Raw genomic sequence first — 26,817 nt, 5'->3', positions numbered from 1 at the left:
TAATATACCACTCTGCCTCTGGATACTGGGCAAAGAGCAGATGTTTAATAAATGTTTTTTGAATTATTGATTAATAGACCATACTCCAATTTACTGCTTTACTAAATACTTCACCATTTCTGAGACTAGAATATAAATGCTCTCTGTCTAGGATACTCCCTACCTTAAATAAAGATACCTGATAAACAAAGTTAATATTTTAAATATTGCTCATTTTATGGTCTTGTAGTATATTTCTTCTGGCTCTCCCAGATCCCAAGGAACTATCCCTGTTTCATTTTAAAATAAATCTATTAACCAGATTGTTTATGTCCCCCAGATATAAGTATCTAAGAAAAATACTGTCGTTCTCCTTTTATGTTTTAAACTCATAGATTCAGAGATATAAGGGACCAAAAGGAATCCAATTGAACCTATTCATTTTAAGGATGAATAAACTAATGCCCTAAGGAGTCAAATGCCTTAACTAAAGTCACACAGGGAGTAAATATAGGTAGGATTTTAATTCATATTCTCTAGCTGCTAATTCAGGGATACTTTGTGATGAAGGAAAAGCCATGAAAGACAATTTCTGGCTAGTAAATAATCAATTTATTAATTTGGCTAACCTGCAATCAACAAAGTGGTGATGAGTGATTTATTTCAGTAATCAAAGACCCCCAATAGAATCTCTTAAAAGCCTTAAATACCTTTCTAAAAGGGAATGCCTCTGACAAGAAAAAATGAACCTTGATGATGGAAATGTAATAGGAACATGGGGCTCCTCCTGCTGAGATGGCTTGATCATGAGATTCAGCAATTCCTAATAACTCTTTTGGCTGGCTTTCTCATTCATCCACCAAAATTCTAATGGAGGGGTATGATCACAGAGGATGTTTTCCCTAGGGTAAAGATATGACCAGACTACATATTGTTGTGATATGGGAGCCACCTGCCAGTGGTTGCTGGAGGTCTAACTCAGACCCATAGAATGGATCTCTTTATGTGAGAAGATGATGATAATAAAAGGAGACTGAGAGGCAGTTGCTGTTCTCTGACCTCTCCACTCAGAGGCAGTTGTGTTGTCTGATCTCTCTCCATTTTTTTTTTTTATTGAATAACTTTTTACATATAAATTAATCACTTCTAATGAATAATATCATAATGTATTTCAATGACTCTAAGTTCTCATCAGAATTATTTCTCTATACCCTCTTACTTCCTTTGATATAATCATAGTGTACACTCCATTATTCTAGTCTGTTTTTTTCCACTTTGCTTTATTTCATTTGCCCTATTTGCCAGAATTCTTTGTTTGTGTCACAGTTCTTAAATAGTACTTCCCACCAATTCCTCAGCCTGGCCTCCTTTTTTTTTTTTTTTTTTCAACAAGATTAAACAAGCAGAACCACTGGGGTAACTAAAAGAATAAAGTGCTGTATTGCTGTCCATGACCCCTGGATGAATGAATTTCATGGAAACCTTTTCTTTCCTTAACAATTTTACTTCAATCATATGAGATATTCCAGGCAAGGTGTGACCACTTCTCTTTCCTGTTCTCTCCCTTCCAGAGAAGTCAAGAAGGGGGTGACCACCTGTGTTCTACTTGAAGCAAGGGATACTTATAGTAAGAGGCATTTACATAGCAATAGCTGGGTGATTATAAATAGCATTTGTGCTGTGGTGATGTAATGCTACTATAGTTAGCACTTGCTCAGTGTGATGTGATAATATAATGGTTCTCTAGTTGGCACATGCTCCGTGTGCCATAATGATGTAATCATACCAAGGTATTTAAGAGCTGAGAGAACTTGAAATAAGAACTCCATCTTTGACCATCCTCAAGAGTTTCCTGCCTCCTTCACTCCTCCACTAAGACTAAGGCAGGTTCTGAGATCCTCCAGAGAGTTGGTCTGGATGGTATATTTTGGCACCCCAGCATGGGGGCTCTAGAAAGCATACTACAAGATTATATTTATATTCCAAACAGAAGTTTAAGTCTCCTAGTTGGGTGGGATCTGGCCCAAAATTGAAAAGCATGATCCTGGAGAGCTAGGAATAATCTCAACAATTAACCTGACTTTCAGAGACTGACTTTAACAAGAACTGGACCTTAGTAAGGAGGGAAATAGAAAGAGAAATTATTAAATCCCAATTTAATAATTGGTTATCAACATAATAGTTAATAATAATTACTATTACTTTCTACCACACTTATACCACATCATCATCATCTCTAAAACTATATGGAATAGAAGAATTCAGGAAGGAAGTTATTATGAGTGGCATTTTACCTGTACAATATTGATGCAGGAAAGTGTTTGGTTCAGACTCAGAGTGCAAACACTCACACAGAATTCTCTTTAAATCAAAACTTTACTTCAGCAAAGCAGATCAGCCAAATAACATAACTAATTGGCAATTAGGATCAGGGGGAAGAAAACTTTTATACAAAAATTTTGTCTCCAAGGTAGAGTAGGAACACTAAGCTAAAAACAATCTTTTTCAGACAGTAGCTTAGCCATAAAAACATAATTAATCAAAACAACAACTTGGTTACCTGGGTTCAAGAAATAATTTACTGAGCAAGTCTCACTTCTGTGGATCCACCAAGTCTAAACATACTTATGTTGGTGATTTTGGAAAATGTTTAAGTTAGTAATTTTCATACACTAGTCAAGAGGCCAGGGTTAGGATCCAGCATGTCATCTATAGTAGTATGACCACTGTTTAATGCAAATGCAATTTGTTCCTTTGGGGAAACTGTGGGAGGAGGGACCAAAGAAGATAATTCATAGTTTCATTATAGGTAAAAACCATGGTTTTCTACTCTTGTAAAGACAACTTTTGTTACATTTCTCTATATGAATGAGTTGTTTTTTTTTTTTCCCCTGAGGCAATTGGGGTCAAGTGACTTACCCAGGGTCACACAGCTAAGAAGTGTTAAGACTTCAGAAAATCATCTCCAAGATAATCCACTATGATCAAGTAGGATTTATTCCAGGAATGCAGGGCTGGTTTAATATTAGGAAAACTATTAATATAATTGACCATATTAATAATCAAATTAATAAGAACCATATGATCATCTCAATAGATGCAGAAAAAGAATTTGACAAAATCCAACATCCATTCCTACTAAAAACTCTTGAGAGTATAGGAATAAATGGACTATTCCTTAGAATAATCAGGAGCATATATTTAAGACCTTCAGTAAGCATAATATGCAATAGAAATAAACTGCAACCTTTCCCAGTAAGATCAGGAGTGAAACAAGGTTGTCCACTATCACCATTACTATTCAATATAGTACTAGAAACGCTAGCCTCGGCAATAAGAGCCGAGAAAGAGATTCAAGGAATTAGAGTAGGAAATGAGGAAATTAAACTTTCACTTTTTGCAGATGACATGATGGTATACTTAGAGAACCCCAAAGACTCTGCTAAAAAGCTACTAGAAATAATTCAAAATTTCAGCAAAGTGGCAGGATACAAAATAAATCCACATAAATCCTCGGCATTTTTATATATCACTAACAAAATTGCTGGTGGAGTTGCGAAAGAATCCAGCCATTCTGGAGAGCAATCTGGAATTATGCCCAAAAAGTTATCAAACTGTGCATACCCTTTGACCCAGCAGCGCTACTACTGGGATTATATCCCAAAGAAATACTAAAGAGCGGAAAGAGACATATATGTGCCAAAATGTTTGTGGCAGCTCTTTTTGTTGTAGCTAGAAACTGGAAGATGAATGGATGTCCATCAGTTGGAGAATGGTTGGGTAAATTGTGGTATATGAAGGTTATGGAATATTATTGCTCTGTAAGAAATGACCAGCAGGAGGAATACAGAGAGGCCTGGAGAGACTTAAATCAACTGATGCTGAGTGAAATGAGCAGAACCAGAAGATCACTGTACACTTCAACAACAATACTGTATGAGGATGTATTCTGATGGAAGTGGAAATCTTCAACATAAAGAAGATCCAACTCACTTCCAGTTGATCAATGATGGACAGAGGTAGCTACACCCAGAGAAGAAACACTGGGAAGTGAATGTAAATTGTTAGCACTAATATCTGTCTGCCCAGGTTGCATGTACCTTCGGATTCTAATGTTTATTGTGCAACAAGAAAATGATATTCACACACATGTATTGTACCTATAATAAAAATAAATAAATAAATATGAAAAAAAAATGAAGAAAATAATTCACTAAATATCAGAACTGAAAAAATGGAAATGAATGACTCAATGAGACATCAAGAATCAGTCAAGCAAAACCAAAAAAAAAAAAAATGGAAAAAAATAGAAGAAAATATAAAATACCTACTTGAGAAAACATTGACCTAGAAAATAGATCTAGGAGAGACAATGTAAGGATTATTGAACTTCCTGAAAACCATGATAAAAAAAGAACCTAAACATTATTTTTCAGGAAATCATCAAAAAATGTCCTAGAATCAGAAGATAAAATAGCCATTGAAAGAATTCACCAAATACCTCCTGAAAGAGACCCCGAAATTAAAACTCTAAGGAATATCATGGCTAAATTTCAGGATGATCAAACCAATGAAAAAATATTGCAAGCAATTAGAAAGAAACAATTCAAATACCGAGGAGCCACAATATGGATTACCCAGGACCTAATAGCTTCCACCTTAAAAGATCAAAGGGCCTGGAATGTGATATTCTGAAAGGTAAAAGAACTTGGAATGCAGCCAAGAATAAGCTACCCTGCTAAACTGAATATTTTCTTTCAGAAAAAAAGTGGACATTCAATGAAAGAGGTGCATTCCATTTATTTCTGGTGAAAAGACCAGAGCTGAACAAAAAAATTGACCTCCAAATATAGAACTAAAGAGAAAAAATAAAAAGGTAAAAAGAAAAGAACTCTTGAAAACTATAGCTTTGTTATGGCTATACATATAGAATGCATGTATAATTTGATTTTACTGTTATAATATAAAAAGAAACTAGGGATGGAAAGGGGATTGTACCAAAAAAAAAAAAAAAAAAAAAAAAAAAGGGAAAAGGAAGGTAAAATGAGTGAAATTACATCTCCCAAAAAGACAAAGAAAACCTATTATATTTGAGGGAAAGAAGGGAGGAGGATGAACATTGTGTGAATCTTACTCTCATCACATTTGTCTCAAAGAAAGAATATTAGACATATTTGCTTTCACAAAGAAACTTCTCTCACCTTATAGGAAAGTGGGAGGGAAAGGGGAAACAGGAAATGGGAAAAGGGAAGGAGAAGGCTAATAGAAGGGAAAATAGATTAGGAGAAATGTATAAGAAAGAGGGAGGGGCTCTAAAGAGGAAGGGCAAATGGTGCTCATAAGTAAAACACTGGGGAGGAGGGAAAGGCGAAAAGGAAAGAGAAAAATATAATCTGGAGTAAATAAGAGACAGGAAATATAGAATTAGTAGTTTTAACTGTAAATGTGAATGGCGTGAACTCTCCCAGAGTAAGAGAAAGGAATTTTAATCATAGCTTATATTTAGGTGTTTTACAATTTTCACACCACTTTCCCCATAACAATTTTGTGAAGGAACATGCATAACAATACTACTACTACTACTACTGCTACTATTACTACTAGTAGTAGTATTACCACCACCATCATCATTACCACTACTATTACTACCACTACCACTCCCACCCCTACTACTACCACTCCCCAAGAACCTTATACATCCCTAATGCTATTTATATTACAATTCGACAGGTGATGATCTTGCAAAAGCCCTGAAGGAATTGTAGTCTTGTCACCCCAACTAGCTGGTGTCTAAGGGAGAATTCAGACTCAGGGTATTCTGATTCATGGTACTCTTCACCATTCTGCAAACACTTTTCTTTGTACAAACTTGTACAGGCAAATATTTCCAAGAACCACAAGTTTATTTTTGGCCCTTAACACATTCTGTTTCATCTTTCCTAAGTACAGATAGCCACTAATAAGGAAATGCTATTTTTGAATATTGATAAAAATGACAATGGGAACTTTGAGGCAGAGAAATTGCAAACAGCTCACATTAAATACTAACTATAAAATCCTATAAAGGATCAGCCTTCCTCCTGCTGCAAACATTTTTTCCCCCTATGCTTTCTTTTTCTTTTAATGATATCAATAAATTAATATTAAGATAAGAACAGGAGCAAGATGCTAAATAGTGCCATGTTCTCAGAGTCCCACTGAATCACTTCACTGCTTCCTGTCAGAAAAGTGCTTTTGTAAATCACTTTATAGGTAGTCAAGCACCTAATAATTGGAGGAGGGTTTGGCTGCTCTTCCATGTGACAGCATAGATTTAAAGACTCATGACAAGACTTGACAACTTTATACCAACTCTTTGTGCTGCAGACAGGCTTCCCTGCTTTGTGGGTCAAATTCCATTTTTCTTCCTTAGCTTTAAGTGTCTTTTTGGGTCTTTAACTCTTGGTATCATAAGCCTATCACAATAAGTCACACACATTTTGATTAGGTAAGGACAAAGAGACTAAAGACTCCAATTGTCTGTAAAGTATATTTCTTGTTATCCTTTTAAGTCAAATAATATCTGCACTTAAAGGGAAAACAAAATAGTATATAGTTGTCATTCCTGTGACTTGTTATTCAAACCAAAATTTTCCAAATGAAGAGGTGTATCTTATCCAAATATATCTACTTCTTTGGGACCATTAAAAACTAAATGAAGCAAGGTAGTGCATTTTGAAGGTACTTGCCTCTGCCTGAAGCTAAACAGATCAAATGAAATAACCAACCCATCAGAAACTATCTCTACAATATTCTGAAAACTAAAACCTTTGATGACTTTGAAAGGTTAAATAAACCAACTGGACTAATTTCTACTTGGCAAGGGTTTCATAATCTTTTTTACATCTTTTGCTAATGCCTCTCCTGTTTAAATGACCCTAAATGATCTTCAAAACTTGGACAGAGTCCACCTGTCAAGAACAAATCAGTAGGAGGAGCATGGAATTAAGTTTAGAAGAGCATAGAATTAAGGCTTCTGAAACCACTAACCCAACCTCATCATTTTAGTGAGAAGAAAACAGTCTGAAAGGCACTTACTAAATTACTTACTTGCCAAAGATCACAGAGCTATCAAGTAACTGAGGCAGCATTTGAATTCAGTACTTCTTAACTCTAAACCCAGTGCTCTATAAATTATCTCACCTGCATAGTTAATCCCTCCAATTTGCCATGTATCTACTGTGAATGGATATGGCGATGAAACCTAGGCACTTTTTCAGTGCCATGCCAGGAAATTGAAATGCTTCCAAATGAATTGTCTTAGGAATATTTTGAAGATCACTTAAAAGGATAAGATACCAAACACTGAGGTCCTTTCTTGAACTGAACGGCCAAGTATTTCAACTCTACTATAGACAGCACAACTCTGTTGGACTGGCCATAATGTTTGAATGCCAAATGTATGCTTGCCAAAAAGACTATTTTAAGGAGAATTATACAGGGCAAACACTCACAATGTGGTCAGAAAAAAATGATACAAGGACACTCTCAAGGTCTCTCTTAAGAGCTTTAGAATTGATTTGTAACATGGGAGACACTGGCATAGGACTGCCCAATATGACATGCCCTTATCAGAGAAGGTGTTGTGCTCTGAGCAAAGAAATGTAAAATGTGCAAACTTAGGGAAACTATCCTATATATAAAAGGTGTTTAATAAATTCTCATTGACTAACTTCCTAAAATAAGAGGCAGGATTTAAACTTCAATCCTAAAATTTCAAATGCAGTTCTCTTTCCCCTTTATCACTGAGGGATTTTAATTTATATAAATATAAAAAATTATGAGAAACTGAAAGGAGTTCCCATATAATGCAGCCTTTCAAAATGTCAAAGTATTTTTTTTTTTTGCTAGTTTTCTTAAGTCTCAATATATTGGTGTTCTCCTTGGATACAGTAACACCCTCATGTCATTCATATCATAGACACACATATTTTATAGACACACTCCACAGATTTTGAGATCCTTAGATTGAATTAATTTATATTTAGTATATCATAGTACATCCCTTTCATTATAACAATAATGAAAGCAAGAATATAACTTGGACTTTCCTTTGCCCTTCACCATTTACACTGTACTTGAGGGTCAAATAAATAGATTTTTTTTGACAGTTTTAAAAACTGTCACATATATAGCAAAAACCTTTTCTTTCCTTTATGAAACTGAAAGACAAAGAAAGGGTCTCTGATGGCTAGATGAATAAGTGCCCATAAATTCTTATTTCCTGCCTCAGTGGGACATTAATAAATTCTAAAAACTCAGAGAAAGCTGGCCCAGGAGGAAATGCCTTAGAACTTCATAAGAAGCATAAAGGTGTAGAACTCCTTCAAGAACTAAGAGAGCTCTATTAGGCAATAAATTATCAATCTCTAAATGCAAACACTTTGACTATACAGAGAGATCAAGTGCTTCTTGACTTTACTCAGAGGACAATTGTTAGGATTACTAGGTGAGAATGGCCTCTATGGGTTATAGACATTAAGGATTGTTTCTATTCTATTCCTCTAGATAAGGAGGATATGAAAAGATTTGCTTTTTCAGTGCCTAGTGTTAATTTGGCCGAGCCTTATAAAAGATATGAATGGACAGTTTTGCCACAGGGAATGAAAAACAGCCCTACTATGTGCCAAATGTATGTTGCAGCTGCTCTTGCTCCAGTAAGAAAAGCCTTTCCAAAAGTAATATTGTTACATTATATGGATGATATTTTGGGATGTGCACCTGAGGAACAAATGTTAGAAGCATGTCTACAAAAGACCATGGAAACATTAAAGTACTACAAACTGCATATAGCTACAGAAAAAATTCAAAGACATGCTCCTTTTCAATATTTAGGATATGAAGTATATCCTAAGACACTCACAGTACAAAAGCTTTCTTTAAGAACAGAGAAGTTGAACACCTTAAATGACTTTCAAAAATTAATAGGAGATATCCAATGGATGCGTCCAGTGTTAGGCTTAACTACCAATCAACTACAACCTCTAGATGACATTTTAAGGGGAGACAGTGCTTTAAATTCACCACGCCAGCTTACAAAAGAAGCACAAGAGGCTTTGAGAGAAGTTGAACTGGCTTTATCCAATGTGGTTGAAAGAGTCACTCAAAAACCCTTGGAAATATCAGTTTTTGCTACAAAAGAGGCACCCACAGCAGTCCTTCATCAAGGAGACAGAGTGATTGAGTGGGTGAACCTCCCAGCACAACCAGAACAAAGCCTTACACCTTACCCAGTGCTTGTGGCTAGGATTTTATTAAAGGCTATTAAGAGAGTAACACAATTATCTGGAATAAGTCCTGAAAAAATATACACATTCTATACTAACGCACAAATTAATGTATGCTGTGAGACCATCCCAGAATGGCAAATTTTATTGGCCACCGCTCAAAATTTTGCACATGGATCTCCATTAAAGATTACCCGGCTACTACATAATTGGCGATGGATTTTTGAAGAAAAGGTTTCTAAGGTTCCTCTTAAAGGACCAACAATCTTTACAGACACCTCCAAAGAAAATATTTGTGCTATATACTCTCATGATTTAACCATAAAGAGAGTAATCAGGACTCCTTTTCAATCCACTCAACAGAATGAATTATTTGCTATCATGCTAGCTCTTACTTATTACCCAGGAGACGTAAATATAATTACTGATTCAGCCTATTCAGTAGGTGTAGTACAAAGAATTGCCACAGCCCAAATAAAATTTGCAGCCTCCAATATTTATCAGCTCTTTAAGGAACTTCAAGAGCAAGTGAGAAAACATCCAGGCAAGATTTATATCTTGCATGTCCACTCACATAGTGGACTTCCAGGTCCCATTTTTAATGGAAATTCAAAGGCAGATAGCCTTCTAACCATGTTAGCCAGTAGTCCTTTATTTCAGGAAGCACAAGAATCTCATTCTAAATATCATCAGGCTGCTCGAGCTTTACGTTTACAATTTGGAATCACAAGAGAGGAAGCTAGGAGCATAGTAAAAAGCTGTACAGCTTGTCTTCCTTTCCATGCTCCTACACTCCCTCCAGGGAAGAATCCTCGTGGTTTGAGACCCAATGAAATCTGGCAAATGGATGTGACCCATTATAAATCTTTTGGTCGTCTATCTTTTATTCATGTCGTGGTAGACACCTTTTCAGGATTCACATTTGCAATGCCATCAGCAAAAGAGACAGCCCGAGTGGTCACTGAATTCCTTATACAAGCTTTTGCAATTATGGGTGTGCCACAAGCAATAAAAACAGACAATGGACCTGCATATACGTCCAAACATTTTACACACTTTTGTGCACAGTATAAGATTTTACATACCACGGGCATACCCTTTAATCCTCAAGGGCAGGCAATAGTAGAGAGAAGAAACAGAGATATTAAGACATTCCTCCAAAAACAAAAGAAAGGGGGAGCCACAGGTAGCCCTAGGGAACTTCTAAATTTAGTTCTCTATACCATTAATTTTCTAATTTTTGACAAAGATGCACTGGCTCCGGCAGACAGGTTTTATAACCCACCAGAAGGGCAGTGTCCAGTGCGAGCATCTCCACTGTCCTTAGATAATCACCAGGTGATGTGGAGAGATCCAGAAAGTTGTGAAGGGAAGGGACCAGATAGGTTAACTGCCTGGGGGAGAGGGTTTGCTTGTATTTCTTCAGCAGGAGAAGGAATCAGATGGGTGCCAACGAGTCATATTCGCCTTGTCCATCAGAGAGAGACAGAAAAAGAGAAAGACCTCAAAATAAAGGAGAAGATCTAAGAAACATCTGACACTGAAAGAGCATGGATAATAAGAAGACTGTTAAAGAACTTTAAAAACCAGCAGGAATCATTGGACTTCCTCACACAAGATGAAACTAATGGACAATGGACTTATGGACATTTATAAATTTTCAATTTATGATTATTTGATTATGTTATTTGTCATATACTTCTAGCATGTATTATGTTACTATGTTACTATGTGCTTAGGTAATTTATGTAATTATGTGTAATACTTCCCATATTGATGGATTTATGTTTCAAGATCATGACTGTCCTATGTTCTAAATCAAAAGAAAGGGGGAGATGTTAGGATTACTAGGTGAGAACTCAGGTTGTCTGGATAGTGACAAGGTGAGAATTCAGGTTGGACAATTACAAGGTGAGAACTCAGGTTGACTTGATAGAAGGAGCAAGCTCATTGGCTGAAGTGGTTCTTCCCAGAAGCCCTTGCATTATCCCACGCCCATTCTCTGGGAGAATAAAAGAGAGGACACCCAGAGATAGAAGAAGACTCTGCATTGCATCAGGCTTGACGGGGCTCTCTGCAGGAAGGGAAGTCACTTCTCTGGACAAGAGTTAACAGCAAGTGCCTGGAGACAACGATTCACTACAGGAAGAAGAATCTGTCCAAGAGATTTGAGTTGACACAGCAGATCTCTTCCCAGAGAGCGATCCAGCAGCTTCTGGAGACGACAGGTCGCTACAGACAATGATCCTTTAATCTGTTTAATGAGCCTCCAAATTGTAGAGTAAGTTCAGACTCAAAGATCTGCTCAATCAAAGAATCTTCAAAAAGTTTTTTCTCTCATTATGGAAATTCCATGTGCTTAAAAGATATTGAATTCAATTGCCTAGAAAGGAGGATTATTTGTAAGGTATCATGAATTATTCTAGAAATCTATTGGGTGTAATGCTCCCAAGAGTATTTCACTGTAAACACACAGAGAATGGGTGCCTCATTATTCCTGTTTGGCACCAAAGGATCATGCTGGTCTGTACAGCCACTTGCTATGGCAGGACTATCTAAGGCTCACTAAACTACCTCCCATCTAGATCTTGAATAACTTTGAATACAGACAACTGGGGATAGGATAAGATTATTCCATGGAATGTCTGGACATAAAGGAAAGATGCCTGCCTTCCTAGAATAAAGCCATCAAAGATAGTTGCTCAAAGTAAGCAATAATGGATTTCTTAAGTATCTCCAACACATCATCTGGCATCATTTAAAAGTAAACCTTTTTAAAGTGTTTTAAAATTTTACTAAATGATTCACATCTGTTATCTCATTTGATCTTCACAAAAGTCTTTGAACTAGGGTAATAATTATCCCCATAATATGGATGAAAAAACTGAGGCTGCAAGAAGTTAAATGACTTACCTAGGTTCCCAGAACTAATAGCTACCTAAAATAGGATTCTACCTCAGAACTTCTTGTCTCCAAATATAACAATTTCTCCACTATGCCCTATAGCTATTTCTACTTGATGGTGGTGAGTTTCCCCTGAAACAATACCTGATCCAAGGTATATTAGTAAATTTAAGAATAGTGATCACCTGTGGCTAGACTAGAGTTTGAGACTCTGTAGAGGAGCACAGACAGTGGGGGAACTCTGGATGAAGGATAAACCCTTCAGCCCAGAGGGAACCTGCTGACAATGTCTGGACTATCCACCTTCCTGAGTAGTCGGGTTGGTGACCACCTGTGTTGTGATTGAACCAGAGTGATTCCAGGTGACAAAGAGTCATCTACACACATTAGCAAGTTGTTTATGTAGTATACATGGGCACTATAGTGTTGCTTTGTTTATAAAAGGGTATTCAAATATATATGGGTGAGAGAATTTGGAATAAATAAACTCCATGTTTCACCATCCACGTGGGTCCTGCCTCATCACTCCTCTTCTAAGACCAAGGAGGACCTTGGTCCTCCAGAGAGCTAGTCTGAACACAATAAGACTCAATCAAGTAAAATGGAATTTAATGGGAATAAATGTAAAGTTTCAGACTTTGATCTACAAAACTCCAACTTGTTACACAACTATGAGATAGGGAAAGTATGTGTATTGTGATTTTAAAGAAAAGTTCGGATTCGCTCCTATAAATGACGCTCTCAAGCTCAGTTAAAAAGTAAAAGTAAAAAGTTTTAATCAAATAAGACAAAGTATAGATAGTTTAGATTTGCATAAAAAAACAAATAGAAATAAGAACAATTAACAATATGACAATTATAGCAGATAGAGGAAGAGAATACGAACAATTAACAATATGACAATTATAGCAGATAGAGGAAGAGAATACATCACCAACTCAAGGGAACCCACAAGATCATCAAACGGCTGGGAGCCCCTCTTTTTCAGCCTTCTCAACTTGAATTGTGTAAAGATTTTTCCAGGCAAAGTGTCCTCCCCACGCATGAGACTCAGCCATAATATGGGACACTGACTTTTTATATGTCTTTAGACAAAGAAGGATTTTTGCCAAAAAATTATATAAGGGTTTGGCACATACATCTGTGCAGGTGCAGGGTACAGGAGGGCTTCACTAGTTGACTCGTTCCATATCGTCTGTATCTTGACAGTTCTTTATTAATTGTCTATGCCCAGGGAGGGAGCCACTCCTCTCTGGAGCATAAACATCTCTAGGAATGGCTAGTTCCTAGTATCTACTGTCAAAAATATACAGAGTTCATGGAACGGTCAAGTTCCCATAATTTGGAAGCTCAGACCTGTTAGATTTGAGTGAGCTTATAATTCTAATATGAAATTTTAAATTTCTTATTCAGTATGATGAAAGTGTAGTTCATTTTTAAACATTAGGAGATTTTAGTGGTACTTAAGGTCATTATGAATCAATAATGTGATATGGGAGCCAAGAGAGATACTTGAAATATATAAGCATAGAAACAGGATGGTGATGGTCCCATTGTATTCTTCCCTTGTCAAACCACATCTGAAGAATAATGATCTGTTCTGGGTTCTATTTTTTAGGAAGGATATTGATAAGTCAGAGACAATCCAATAGTAGACAGTCAGCATGGCAAGGAGCCACAAGACTATATCATCTGATAAGTGATTATAGGGATTAAAGAAGACAAGACTTAAAGGAATATAATAGGTTTCTTTATCCAGCTCTTGTGTAAAAAAATGTCTTCTGTTTAGACCAATAAGATAGAAGTAGAAGCAATGAAGAGAAGTCCCAAGAAGACCATGTTATGATCATCATAAAATAACCAACAACAAAAACTTCCCAACAAATAAAATTATCAAAAACTGGAATGGATTTCCTCAAGAGAAAATTTTTTTTTTTGTTTTTTGTTTTTTTTCCCTTCTAAGCAAGGACTTGATGCAAAGACTTGAGAACAAGTTACTTTTAAGGAAGTATGCTATCTTAAAAAAAAAAAAAAATCATGGGCACATTTACTATTCCTTTTTATCTCATTCTTCCATGAACCATAGTGATTCTTTAGATGTCTTATGTCCACTATTAGATTATAACACCTTTGAGGTCAGAATTTATGTCAGATTTCATGATTACATGACCTGTGCCTATAGGACAATGCCTTGCTAACAGTAAGTACCAATTAAATGCTTATTAAACCAAATTGAATAATATATATGCATTGTTTAATGCATAGCATGCTTGAAGAAAATTTAACATGGCAACTGATTAATCTAGATCATCTTAAGAGTGTAATTAGGAGGAGTATAATGAATAGATAAGAAGTGAAACAAATTTACCATAATTTCTGTGGTGATTTATTTGTTGTAGTAGTTCCAGTAGAACTACCATTATCTCATTTGGCATAAAAGGAAGTGAAAATCCCACAATCTTAAGTTAGAAAGACCAATTGAAACTGAACACAAAAAAGAAATTCATACTGGTGATAACAATTTTTAATTAACTAAGAGAATCAGCTTTCAAGATATATCACAGAAAGGCAAGATGCCAAAAAGAATAGAAACAGACTACATTATTGTCTAAAGAGGTGATTGAAAATACATGAACATCTACCAATCCATATTTACTTTCCCATAGATATAATTTTTTTATGAGAAGGATCTATGAATATACCAAGGATATTCTTGATGAAAATATGAAAAGAGGACAAGTAAGATTTATGAGTTTTTTGTATCAGACTAAATCTTTATGAAGACAGAATAGGCTAAGAAGTATACAGAATGTAAGATCCCTTTGTGTTTATGGTACATTGTTTAAAACAAAGTATTTGACTTAGTAGAACAAAATGTTGCCTAAAAAATGATCCTTCAGGTCAGTTAATAAACATTTTATTAAGTACCTATTATGTGTCAGGCACTATATTAAATGCTAAAAATACAAAGAAAGACAAAAAACAGTTCCTGCTTTCTGAATAAGGTCACAGTCTAAATGGTGAAACAATATAGAAAAATTGTTTATGAAAACGTACACAATGGAAAAAATTGGAGGTAATCTGAAAGGGAAGGCACAAACATTCAGGATAATTGGGAAAAGCTAGATGAGATTTTAAAAATACATACATACACACACACACACACACACACACATACTCAGATCAGAAAAGATTTTTTGGCAGATGCAACTAGAGAGATACTTTTTTCTAGCAATTTAAGATTTTCACCAAAATAAGATACAAAAACATTACCTTTGTAATTTCCATTTGTGCAATTCATAGTCATTTGTCCCCTTATTTTCTGATGATGTGTTAATAACTCAATTTTATCTCAAAAGCATGATACCAGTCTGTAGATTTACACAAATTCTATAAGCATGTCCAGAAAAGAGTTTCCTCAATCTTGTATATCATATAATTGAGAGCAGTGTAGGCAAAGCAGAAGACAGTATTAAGGAAGTTATTACATTAATTATTTCCCTGCGAATAAAGTTCAGTAGGGAAGCATAGTCTAGTTCACTCACTTTAATATTTGACTCAATATTGATATATAAATATCAATGAGATTCATTAAAATGCATTATTATATTGTTTGGAAAATTATATTGTTTGTCTAATTTTATATGACTAGAGACTGTCTGAATAAAGAATGTTATCCTGATCCCAATAACTTTCCAGGAATTCCAGTGATGGCTACAAGGAATTTGGGATCTAGATCTACTCAAAACATTTATATTTTGAATCTACCCACCCAGGTCTTGTTTTAGGTCTACCCAAGTGCACATTTGATATCTTGCTTGTGCTTGACTCCACCCAAATTTTATCAAATGTTCATATTTACTGGTTTCCATGTCAATTTACCATGCTTTAGAGTTTCCTTCTCAGAAAAATTGCTGAACTGTGTACATCTAAATCCTATGTAATATAAAATTTCTAAAGCCTAAAAAAGAGTCCCATATTTTTTTCTGGCTCAGTCACCTCTCCCAAATGACATTCTAAATTTCTAAAAGTTATTTCAAATTTTAGTTTGTTCTCACAAAGGAAATACCATAAGTATACACCAAAGTATATATTCCATCCACTGGTACAAGTCCTCTTCTGAGATCTTTGTCCATGGTTTGCCATAATTCTTCTATGTTCTGGAATGGATCTATCAATTGTACTGAAAAGCTTTCTCTAGGTTTTTAAATCTTATATATATCATTGCAATATCTCAGTCATTAATTTGTTCTTGTTCCTCATTCTTGCTATTCTTCTTATCCTAGTAGATACTTAATAAATGCTTATTGGCTGAATGGGCTAAGCATACATTTTCTTTCCCAAGCTTACATTTTCTGAGTGTTATCTGCTATGTTGCTTCTTGTACAATTCATCATTTTAATGTGCTGCAGTTTACTTATATTCACCAAGCATCTCTCTTTTACCTTGCATGTGTAATCCATTGTTTTGAGTCTTCAAAGATGGTAGCTTTTTAGGTCTTATGATTGGATAGCCATATTGCAGGAATAGTTATGTAAAAAGATAGATTATTGATGGAGACCAACTTATAAAAATTAAAGCTTATCTCATAATTATTTAATTATTTTGAAGATTATTCTATAATTTAATAATTAAGATACTGTTTAATACCCAAATGAAAACTACTTGACACTCTCTTATTTGATTTTGAGTCTCAGCTTTTTCCTTCTGCAATGCTTGGCCAAGATTTTTATGTACTAGCTCATAGACCTGTACATCCAATTTCTTGGAAGATCAATTGGTAGGGGAGAAGATTGGCTACAAAAAGACTTAGTAGAAGACTACTGAAATAGTCCATGAAAGAAATGATCATGATATTAACTAGATTGATAGACATATCAGCAGAAAGAAAGGGACAGATGTGAAGAATGAATTGACAAAATTTGGTAAATCATTAAATATGAACTAAAGAAGATGAATGAGAGTAAAGAGCTGAGGATAACTCTAAGTGGATAAATCAGAGTGACTGTAAGGTTAGAGGTCTTGTGTTTTATTTCTCAATAGTTATGGAATTCCTTGAGCCCAACTCACTTTTCTCAATTCCAGAAAGAGATCATAATGTATTAGGTAGCACTAATAAACAAATAAAAGTACTACTTTCTCCTTTCCCCTTAATTTGCTATCAGCTTCTCTGTTATTAAATAAACTGTTTGCATAATTACCTATTGATAAATAGCATCTGTCTTTGTTTTATTAAGGAAATCTCATGTAGTAAGGAGTCTTTTCCCTTTGTTTTCCCCTTGCCTCACCTTGTGGTCATATTGCTTTACACATGATATGTTGTTGCTAGTTGGTCACTCAGTCATGTCTGATTCTTCATGACATATGCACAGATAGTGGTGTGTCAGAGACACAGCTTTAACTTCCAGTCTATCTTGGCTCTCTATTCCCAGTGCTGTACTGACTCTACACCTGTCCTCTGTAGTTACAAGACGCTTTGTGTATATTATTCTACTTAGCCATCAAAGTAACTCAATGTAGCTAGGATAAATGTCATTACCCCTATTTTATAGATAGAACTAATTGGTAATAGAATTGGTTTTGGACACAGGCCAACTTTCTACAATATACATTATACACTGCTCCTTCAAGGGTTCCCTGACTATATGCACAGCACTGTTGTAATGTGCAGAAAATCCTCAAAACAAAACAGAAAAATAAAAATTAATCATATTATTGAAACAAAGGAATCCACAGTATCTGAATCTGAAGCACATTGCTATAGTAATGGAACAATCATGCTGGATCTCTGCTATAAATGAGGACAATAGAGCAGAGAACACAGTGGAGAAGGTTTGGGAAATCACTAAAAAGCATGTGCTGTGCTCTACATACTTTCACATGCAGCCCTGGTACTAAGGGATTATAATATTAGTAAAGGACCATCACTTCCTTGGGTGTGCTCCAGGGTAAAGCCAGAGGTGGCATTCAATCACTAATGCCCAAGGCTCATGCAAATTTCATCTGAAATGAGAAACCATCCCTGATTATTATTCATCCTCTGATGAATATGTATAACTCATCCAATCATTCCTCCTCCTAAAGGGAAAAAAAAGTATTATATGTCCTCCCTTCCCCAATGAGACCATTAACTTGCTTTCACAACTACAGGAATGTATCCATTTTTATAGAATTATTAAGCTGTGGGAAGGGTTGATTCTGGATGCACCATTAATGTATATCATTTCCAACAGCTTCATCAGTTTCTCTTAAATAGACTAGGCTAATATTGACAGCTTACTACATGATCTGCTCTACTGAATTTTTATAGGTGGCGAATACTGAGACCTCCCTTCCCATAGGTCACCCCTCAGTTAATTCACAAATCTATTTGATGCCAGGGGTAATCTAGGAGATAAGTGAGTTGCTGAGAAGACTCTCAAGGGTCATTCATGCAAAATTCATTGCAACTGTGACAGTCCATCTTGGCTCAATTTTGTATGTGAACAAGAACCTCCTGCATGATGTGATAGAAATCTATACTTCCCATGGCTCTTTTTCCATATATTTAAAATTGTGTTGTGAGTATGTGAGATGGGAGGCTTTGGTCCATTTATCATAGGGTCTGGGGAAATTGAGAAGCACAGACTTTAAATAACTTATCTAAGATCATATAACAGATAGGAGAGCTAGAATTCAAGCCAAGCCCCCCTGCCTCTGGACTTCCTTTTTATTCCCTTTAATCTATACATATTTTCCCTTCTCATCACTCAGAGAGATCTTCTTCCCTTTTCTCCATGATATAATGAAAAGCATCATGGTATAATGGAAAGAATTTTGGACTTGGAATCTGAAGACTTAAGTTCAAATTTTGTTTCTGCTATATATTATCTACAGAATATTAGGTAATTTCTTACTGTTTCCTTCTTGGTAAATGAAGTGATAGCAGTATATGACCTTAAAAGTCTCTTCTAGCACTAATTCTTTACTCTAGATATCCAAACTCAAAGTCATCGGTAACTGAAGAGAAAAAGAAAACTTAAAGAGTCAGTCCCTGACTCTTTAAATTTACCCTTGTGGGTAAATGAAGGGATAGCAGTATATGACTTTTAAAGTCTCTTCTAGCACTAACTTTTTACTCTAGATATTCAAAGCCAAAGTCACTGGTGACTGAAGATAAAGAGAAAACTTAAGAGTCAGCCCATTTTAAATAAGTAGTTGTTCTAGTCAGGGTTCTACATTTGAGGCAATGGATTTCTCAGAGCCTGATGATTAAACCATGCATTTTTTTCATTAAAATATATTCAGCAATTCTCAATATAAATAATCAACCAGGTAAGTAAAAAGCAGTTCCCAAAATTATAAAAGCAGAGAAGTAGTAGCCGGCAAGGAGATAAAGATGATTCCACAATGAACTTCCTTGGGCTCTCAGGAGATCTACACCAGAGTCTAGTGCTCTCTTTATATATCCATTGTCCAAAGGACCCATAGATGCATCCCTTTGCAGTCTATCTGAGAATAATGTTAATTCAGAGAACCTACAGTCTGCAATTGTCCCAATTAGTACTGTGTGTGTGTGTGAGTGTGTGTGCTTCTGTGTATGTTGGGGGAAAGATTAACTGCCCTAATATTAATATATTAATATTCCATCAACATATTGAAACACAGGATTGAGATTTAAGCAATTTGGATGTGGGCAGGTTTGGGTTAAGAAATTCTATGACTTTGGGAGACTTGCATTGCAGAAGGAGGAAAAAAGAAAACAAAAAAAAAAGACAAGGAAGGAAGGAAGGGAAAGAGGGAGGGAGGAAAGAAGTGAAGGAGGGAGGGAGAGAAGAATGGAAGAAAGAAGAAAGGGAAAGAAAGAAAGGAAGAAAGAGAAAGGAAGAAAAAAGAAAGAAAAGTAAAAAAAGGAAGAAGAAAAGGAGGAAGGAAAGAACAAAAGGAAGGAAGGAAGGAGGGAGAAAAGGAAGAGGAAGGGAGGAAATAAGAAAGGGAAAGAAAGACAGAAAGAGAAAGACAGACAGGAAAGAAAGAAAGAAAGACAGACAGACAGACAGACAGAAAGAAAGAAAGAAAGAAAGAAAGAAAGAAAGAAAGAAAGAAAGAAAGAAAGAAAGAAAGAAAAGAAAGAAAGAAAGAAAGAAAGAAAGAAAGAAAGAAAGAAAGAAAGAAAGAAAGAAAGAAAGAAAGAAAGAAAGAAAGAAAGAAAGAAAGAAGAAAGAAAGAAAGAAAGAAAGGAAGGAAGGAAGGAAGGAAGGAAGGAAGAAACAAAGAAAGAAAGGAAGAAAGAAAGAGAAGGAAGGAAGGAAGGAAGGAAGGAAGAAACAAAGAAAGAAAGGAAGAAAGAAAGAGAAGGAAGGAAGGAAGGAAGGAAGAAACAAAGAAAGAAAGGAAGAAAGAAAGAGAAGGAAGGAAGGAAGGAAGGAAGGAAGGAAGGAAGGAAGGAAGGAAGGAAGGAAGGAAGGAAGGAAGGAAGGAAGGAAGGAAGGAAGGAAGGGAAGGGAAGGAAAGGAAGGAAGGAAGGAAGGAAGGAAGGAAGACTATTCTCTATGTATTTCACAGGATTGCTATGCAATTCAAAATAGATTAGAGAAGGAGGGTACTGAAAAGTCTAAAGCAATACACAAATTATTTCCCCAAATTTATGAATCAGTATTAATAAGTTTTCATTAGGCAATCTTGCTCCTTCTTGCTCATTACAAGATTCCAAGGATTTTGAAGCATATTTGAATACTAAGAGTATACAAGGTGTGATGTTGAAAAGAATTTTTATCTCCCTCATGCTTCCTCTTGTATACTTACTTCCCTACTCCTCTTTCCTCCTCTCTCTTCCTCCCTCTCTGTCCCTTCCCCATTTTCAATACTAGTTTCCAGTATCCATTTTCCATTCTCTGTTCTCCCTCTCTTTTCAGGATCACCAAGAGGGATGTCACCCAGCTCCAAACTTTTTAGTACATTAGAGATTGTACTTCAGTCTGTGATCCGGCCCTGCTTATTCTCTCAGTCTATATCTTGGTCTCTCATTCATAAACATTTCATAGAGTAGGATCATTGTATCATAGATCACAACCAGAAGCGCCCTCACAGATGATTTGTTCTAATCTTGTCACATGAACTTGAAACTCAAGGTATCTTAAACTTCCTTTTCCCTTCCCACATGCAGGTATCCATCAATTCCTGTCCTTTTCTTACATTACTGGAAATGATGTCATGGAGGATGGAGAGTGGAAGTCTGGTGCTAACTTGTGAAGTAGAGTTACAGGAGGACATCCTCAGGTAGGGAAAGTATGAATAAAGATGTAGGAAAAGAAAAAGAAATGTGTTGTCTGGGGAAAGTTAAAAAGATTTAGTGTTTAGCATATAGTAATTATTAAATTAATATGTTTTTACTCATGCATTTATCTTTTATATCCATCCCTATCTTCCTATTTACCTTCACTCTTGTTTTTGAAAGTCAAATTTTCTATTCAGCTCTGGTCTTTGAATCTAGCATGCCTGAAAAGTCTCTATTTCATTTTTCCCTAAAAGATTTTTACTGAATTTTGCTGGGTAGGTGATTCTTGGTTGTAATCCTAGTTCCTTTTGCCCTTTAGAATATCATATCTTGAGCCCTCTGATCCTTTAATGTAGAAACTGCTATTTCTTATGTTATTCTGATGCTGATTTCATGGTATTTGAATTGTTTCCTTCTTGCTTCTTAAAAATATGCTCTCCTTGACTTGGGAGCCTTCTAATTTGGCTATAGTATTTCTGGGAGATTTTATTTTGAATTATGTTCAAGAGGAAATTGGTAAACTCTTTCAATTTCTATTTTACTCTCTAGCTTTACAATGTCAGGAAATTTTTTTGATAATTTCTTGAAAGATGATATATAGGTTTTTGTTTGTTTGTTTGTTTTTTACCATGGCTTTCAGGTAATCTAATCATTCTTAAATTGTTTTTCCTTGATCTAGTTCCTAGATTACTTGTTTTGCCAATGAAATATTACACACATCTTTTTTCTATTTGGCCAATTTTGTGTCTCTTAGTATTTGACTTATTCTATTTTTTTTAGGAAAAGTCAACTTTTAATTATAACCAGTGTTGTCAAGCAAAAATCAAAGAAGTTAACATGATACAATTTTTCTAAAAAGAAAACCAAAATTGTTCCTCTGCCCTCCAAGCTGCTGCAATGAGATCAAGGAGGGACCAGACCCAATTGATCCTCTTGGATTCCCAGGGGCTCACTCCATGGAAGGGTATGTCTCAGAATGTACAATGAGAGGTGTTGAGAGAACCATGAGATTCAAAGAGGGTTGGTGATCTTCCCATCAGTCAACAGGTACACTCTCCAAAGGCAAGACCCAAAGAAGCTTCCAGGGATTTTTCTAATACCAGAAGCTCCAGGGCTATCCAAAATTATCTAATCCTCTGGTTAATAGAGGAAGGAAGAGAAACCTGTAGAATTTCTAGGACGACCCAGAAATAGAATGGTCTGAAGATGCTTTGTGCTTGCTCCATTCAAAATCGGAAATCTCTTCTAGAAGGGAAGACAGTGCCAGGTGTCATCCATAAATGTGAGTCCTGAGGATGGAGTAGCCAGATGTTGCAATGTCCTTCCATTAGTCTGAGCTCCATCCTTACCAGCTAGCTTGCCAGTCTAGGATAATAATGCTAGCTGGGATCCTTGGTGCCAGAGCAAAAGTTTAAAATATATATATATATATATATATATATATATATATATATATATATATATATATGTATGTATGTATGTATGCAATGGGAAACAATTAAAAATGTCCCATGATCTCAGCAACATAAGTCACATGTATATATACATATATATATATATATATATGTACACACATATATATACATACATATATATATAAAAACAAAAACAACAAAAACACAAAGACCAATCTTGTGTATGACCTTAGAATACTTGATCAAACTCTGATTAGTGGCTGCTGGGTTGCGGCTCTGATTGGCTGGCTGTTGGGACATGTGCCCACCACCTCTCTGTAGAGGGAGCCAAGTATTCAAACATGGAAGTACTGTGAGTGGAGAGCATGTTCTTGAGGTCCGAGGGCATAGGGTCTGACCAGAAAAAGTCATGGTTGAGAGCAGCATCACTGTCAATACGCTGGGTGGGGTCCAGCACCACAGTTTGTCGATTAGGTCCAGTGCATAAGGGTCCTTAACATAGGCTTTGAGACGCTGTTTGACCTTCCATTTCTGTCCTTTAGGCAGGTCCAGTTTCTCATACAGCTCGTATTTATCCACATTAGGCCACACCTCTGGAGTAATGGAGCCACAGAGCTGACTGATGAAGGTCAGTAGGTGTTGTTCTGTGTTACCCTGCATAATAGGGCTACGAGTCCACTACTCTGCCATGATGCAGCCTCCACCCCAAAGATCTATTGGGGGGCCATAGTCACGCTCTCCAAGCAGCAGTTCTGGTGGTCAGTACCAGAGGGTCACCACTCTGTTAGTGTAGCGGTTTGGCTGGCTATTCTTGGCCAGACTGAAAGCCCGAGACAAACAAAAGTCAGCCAACTTCAGGACCCCATCCCAAGTGATGAGAACATTAGCAGCTTTCATATCTCGATGTAAAATCTTGTTCTGATGAATGTAGTAGAGACCATTGAGCAGCATTTGCATCACCTTCTTGATCTCCAACAGAGTGAACTTAACATGGGCATTGCTCAGCAGCCCAGCAAGGTCATGTTCACAGAAATCAAACACCAGGTAGATGCTGCCTTTGCAGCGGTTATAGGGAGAGGCTTTGGTCCTACAGATCTCAATTAGGTTGACTACATTCTCATGTTTGAGAAGCTGGAGAATCTTGATTTCCCTTAAGGCAGTGATGGGAAACCCCTCCTTTTCATTTTCCATCAACACTTTCTTCACGGCCACCTTCTTGCCAGTCTGTCGACGTTTGGCCTTAAAGACTTCACCAAAGGTGCCCTGGCCGATTTTGGCCAGCTTCTCGTACTTAAACACTTCATCGCAGAAGGGGCATTCCACCGTGTCGTACTGCTTGGCCATGGCGGCCTCGCCCGTGCCTCCCGCCGCCTCACTGGCTGCCCCTGCTGCCCCTGGCCCTGGCCCCGCTGCAGCCACCACCGCTGCCGCTGCCTCCGCCACATCCCCCACACTCCAACCCCCACCGATTTATTCTATTTTTTAAAGGTATAATTTTCTTCAGTATTTTTTGCATGCCTCATTCATTTACCAAGTTGTTGGCTCATTTTTTATTATTTTCTTGTGATATTCTCATTTATTTCCCCAATTATTCTACTTCTCTTATTTTATTTTAAAAATCCTTTTTGAGCATTTTAAGGAATTCTCTTTTGTACCTAAGACCAATTCACATTTTATTTTGAGGCTTTAGATGTGGCAGTTTTGTCTTTATTGTTTCTTCAGAGTTTGTGTTTTCATTTTCCCTTTCAATACAATAACTTTCTAGAGTCAGTTTTGTTGCTGTTTTTGTTGTTAGCTCACTTGTTTCTAGCTCATTTCTTGAATTTAACCTTATGTTAAATTTTGATTTTGCTCTTATGGTGGATAGGCATTGCCTCATATATTCAGGGGGTTTCGTGCAGTTCTTTTCAGAACCAGTTCTGGATGTCTATAAGCTTTTACTTCTTCCAAGATAGTATGATCTAAGGAGGTATAGTCACTGTTCTCCTGGCCTGAGTTTTGGTCTGTGAGCAATCATTCTTTTCTACCCTAAAACTGTGACCAGGGTCCCTGCTCTCTTGGGGCCACAAGTTCTTGTGTGCTAGTGCTCCTCCTTGCCTGAGTCTGCCACCCAAAACTACAACCTGAATCTGCAAATAAACAATGCTACAGAGTCCTGCAACAAATGCAACAAAGGGATCTCATAATCTATTTCAACCATTCATCTTCTAGATTCAGTTACCCCCAAGCTTGCTGCTGATTGCTTTGTATAGGGATACAGGGCTTGCTAGGACTCAGCCTGCTCACTTGCTAGATGGAGCGCTGTCTGTGCTGTGCAGTACTCCATTCTCACCCCAGTGTGACCAACTTTTCTTGCCAATCTTTTAAGTGGTTTTGGGCTAGGAAATTGTTTCACCCTATCCTTTTGTGGGTTCTGCCACTCCAGAATTCATTTTGATGCCTTATTTAAAGTTGTTTAGAGGGGAATTTGAGACAGAAAAAAATGATGTGACTATCCCTTTCTTTATTGTTCTATCAATTTGGCAGCTTTGTAGAGGATAGACTGGGGGAAAGAGATGGGGAGAGAAGTTCAATTAGGAGACTGTCACAGTTGTCCAGGTGAGAGGTCATCAATCTTGGACAAAAGTGAGTACAGTGAGGGTAGAGAGAAATAGGCTGACATAAGACCTGGGGAGGAAATGAAATTGACAGTATATGACAATTGATTGGATATGGGTATAAGGACAAAGTAAAGCACTGGGAATGACTCAAGTTATTAATGATTGAGTGCTGGCGATTCTCTTATTTAAAAAAAACAGAGAAAAGGAATTGGATTTTTTAGGGATTCTTAAAAATGGAACCATGAACTTGTCTTTGTAATACTTTAATAATCAATCATTCAATAAACATTTGTTAATCCCCCTACTATGTGCCAGGTATTGTGTTAAATACTAAGGATACAGAAAGAGACCAAAAAAAACCCAGTTCTTGCCATAAAGGTTTTACAATCTAATGGAGGAATGACAACACATAAACAAAGCTATATGCAGTACAAATAGGAAACAATAAGCAGAGGGAAGGTTCTAGAATTAAGAGGGATTGGGGAAGGCTTCCTGAAGAAGGTGGGATTTTAGTTGCAACTTAAAGAAAGCCAAGGAGGCCAATACTCAAAGCAGAAGGAGAGCATTCCAGGCATGGAGGACAAACAGAGGGAATGCTAGGAGCTGAAAGAGGGAATGTCTTATTCAGAGAATAACCAAGAGGCTAGTATCACTGGATCAAAGAGTACATAAGGACAGCAAGATGTAAGAAAAATGGAAAGGAAGGAAGAAAGAGAGAGAGTTATGAAGGGCTTTGAATGCCAAGCGGAGGATTTTTTTTTTTTTTTAAATTTGCTCCTAGAGGCAATAGGAAGCTTCTGGAGTTGATTGAGTAAGGATAAGGAAGTAACATGATTCTGAAATGGACTGACACGAGATAAACAGCTTTGACCAGATTATTCAATTTAAAGCACCATTTATTAGCTGGCCGGCAACTGATCCCACTAGACAGGCTAGTAGAGATCAGCCCCGAACCTTTAGTGAGGTACACTTTTAAGCCCATTTGCCACATCCTGGTACAGCCTTGTGGTTACAAATTTTGGGAATCACTGACACAGTTTCTCATTTACAATGGGGAAGTGTCTGGACGAGAGTGAGCACACAATGGAACCTGTTGGCATGTTTTGCAATATTGTCCTGACTCTTAGACACATACTTCTTGGAAAGTCTAGGGTCTCATGAACCGGGGGATGGGGCCCAGTCTGAACATAACACTCCCATTAATTTAATTTAAGCAACATTTTCCTATAAGCCTAAGGCCCCTTGACCCAGGGATGAGAGGTCCAGTCTTTTGTCCATTTTAATTCTTGGGACAGGCACTTCAGTGGCAGGAAGGAGGAAGTATTGGAGTGTTTTGAGACTTGAGGTAGGCAGATCCATCAGCAGGCTATTACAACAGTCCCTTTTTGATGAGAACC

At 36.7% G+C, this 26,817-nt stretch overlaps 1 pseudogene; it reads right to left on the bottom strand.

Annotated features, from left to right (window-relative positions):
* LOC141552983 (cyclin-dependent kinase 9 pseudogene) overlaps positions 1-24,203 on the bottom strand; it is a 164,727-nt pseudogene extending 140,524 nt beyond the window's left edge.
* Between the last annotated feature and the right edge of the window lie 2,614 nt (positions 24,204-26,817).

Source organism: Sminthopsis crassicaudata, chromosome 2 (genome assembly GCF_048593235.1).
Source record: "Sminthopsis crassicaudata isolate SCR6 chromosome 2, ASM4859323v1, whole genome shotgun sequence".
Lineage (NCBI taxonomy): Eukaryota > Metazoa > Chordata > Mammalia > Dasyuromorphia > Dasyuridae > Sminthopsis > Sminthopsis crassicaudata.
This window is presented reverse-complemented; position numbering and strand designations above follow the sequence as displayed.